Source organism: Silene latifolia, chromosome 1 (assembly GCF_048544455.1).
Source record: "Silene latifolia isolate original U9 population chromosome 1, ASM4854445v1, whole genome shotgun sequence".
NCBI classification, from domain to species: domain Eukaryota; kingdom Viridiplantae; phylum Streptophyta; class Magnoliopsida; order Caryophyllales; family Caryophyllaceae; genus Silene; species Silene latifolia.
In genome coordinates, this window is record NC_133526.1 from 137910446 (window position 1) to 137912816 (window position 2371).

At 41.8% G+C, this 2371-nt stretch overlaps 1 non-coding gene across 1 annotated transcript; it reads left to right on the plus strand.

The window, feature by feature from the left end:
- Positions 1 to 367: 367 nt before the first annotated feature.
- LOC141620678 (small nucleolar RNA R71) lies at positions 368 to 474 on the plus strand. The gene has a single exon (XR_012532015.1). It is a non-coding gene; the product is annotated as a small nucleolar RNA R71 (small nucleolar RNA).
- Positions 475 to 2371: the final 1897 nt, after the last annotated feature.

Sequence of the window (2371 nt, forward strand, 5' to 3'; positions counted from 1 at the left end):
TTCCGGATATGGGGCGTAAGAAGTAGCTTAGCCCCCTCCTCTAAATCTCTCATGCCGGCATCCGTGGACTTAGGCTGAAAGTCCACCACCTTCTCCTTGTTGAAGCTTGACCCCTCCCAACTCGTATTTGTCAAACCTTGCAGTGAGAGCTTCTAGTGCAGCTACAGAAGAAGATTCAGCAGCTCTCCTTTGATTTCCCCTGGAATTCCCATACTCAGCTTTATGGGTGGCTAAGTCATCAATGATCTTCCACCCCTTGGTCTCTCCCATGTTCTCAGCAAATCGGCCATTGGCTGCAGCATCTAAAATAGCCCTCTGATCGTCATACAGCCCATTATAGAACTGATTGCAAAGACTCCATTTTTCGAACCCATGGTGCGGTATGGTTCGCACCAGCTTCTTGAAACGGACCCATGCTTCATGAAAGTTCTCATCAGGTCCCTGTTTGAAGCTTGTGATCTAAGCTCTAATGGTATTCGTCTTCGAGGCAGAGAAGTATTTCTTGTAGAATGCCAGGGCTAAAGAATTCCAGTCGGTGATCCCATGAGCAGCTCGATCCAGGTCTCTATACCACTCCCTCGCAGCATCACGAAGAGAGAAAATGAACATGGTCTCCTTTATCTGGTCCTGAGTCACGCCAGTCGGCGGGGGTATAGAGCAGCAATAATCGATAAAAATCTCCATATGCTTGGCTGCATCTTCATTTGCAGCTCCCCCGAATTGGTTTCTCTCAACCAAGTTAATATAGGAAGGCTTCGGCTCGAATTTTCTCGCATCCCCTGGTAGTTCGAATCCTTTGTAGAGATTCACAGCTGTCGGCTCTGAGTGACTGGCAATAGTTGCTTCTTCGGCCATGACTGGAGAATCTGGAGATGTAACGGTCTCAGCTGATGAATTGGAAACTGGAGAGGAAGGTGGATCCTCCTCAAACAACTCGTTCTCGTAAAAGCTAGAATGAGAACCAGACTCTTCCTCTAGCTGTTGGTCTTGAAACAATCTCCTCTTTGCGCGCAAGGTTCTCTCAATCTCTAGATTGAATGGTAGTAGTTCTCCACCCTGTGACCTGCGCATAAGAAGAAACTACAGGAAGAACGTAAGAAGAGTTTAAGGAACAGAAGTCCCTTAAACTAAAGAAAGACTAAAAAATAAAACAACTAAAAATTAGAACAATTGCCTCCCCGGCAACGGCGCCAAAATTTGATACCCGTCGTTGTGAGTACCAAAAATAATATTTATAATTCCTATTAAAACTAACCTAGGCTAGTGGTAACAGGGTCGAACCACAAGGAGGCGAATGTAATTAATAGTTGTTTGATATTTAGTCTAAGATAACAAATGTGGGGGTTGATTTAATTTGGTCTATACTAATGGCAATAAAAGACAATAAACTAAATAAACAGATAAGACAGATAAAAGAAAGGGTACTAGGATGGTCGGTTCACTATAGTTTCGGCGGCAGCATACTAAGTAGGTCTAAATTAAACACATGAGACGGGAAAACAAGAGGTTCTCTCGGTCCACTCTTAATAAGTAACATCTCACGATCTTGCTACAAGTCCCTAATATCACTAATACTGACTCTCGTCCTGAAAAGTGACTTATAATCTAAACTTTACCAATCTTTCGATCTCAGCATAGTTTAGTCGTTTTAATTGGTGATCTAACAACTGTCCCTATCTCTCGATCTAACGGGTCAGTCATATATTAAGCATTCAACTAGTCGCATGCATTCGATTCGTCGAATATAACATTTAAAACAATTAAAACGAAGGTAAAACCTCACGAGGTCAATCGATCGACCAAGTATGGCGGTCGATCGACTGACACGCGATTTAAGTCCGTGTTATTCTACGCCGCCTACACTATAATTCCCCTACATCCTAGCACAAGCAATTTAGCTACTCATAACTACAGTGGAAACAACAGTAAGATTGATCATTAAATCTACGGAATTCATGATTAAAACGATTAAACAAATAGACAACATAAAACAACAATATCGGCTTTGGGAAACTAGCTAGCAATTTCTATATTACGAATGATAATAAGACTGAAATTATGAAGCGAAAGAACACCAGTAGAAATTGCAGAGAAAGGATCCGAAACCGATTGCAAGAAAGTAAACTTTAAAGAACAACTAAACTATCAATGTAGAATTGTGTTTGAACTGAATGATAAACCTAATGTAACTGGATAAAACTTGATGATAATTCTCAATGCTAGAGCTACGTTATAAAGGAAAAGTACACAGCTTTTATTCCTAAACCTAATCTCTCATGGGCTACGAGTTTCTCGACCCTCAAATTCACGTCTGAGACAGCGGCTTGGTCGATCGACTGCTGGGACTGGTCAATCGACTGGTCTATGCTGA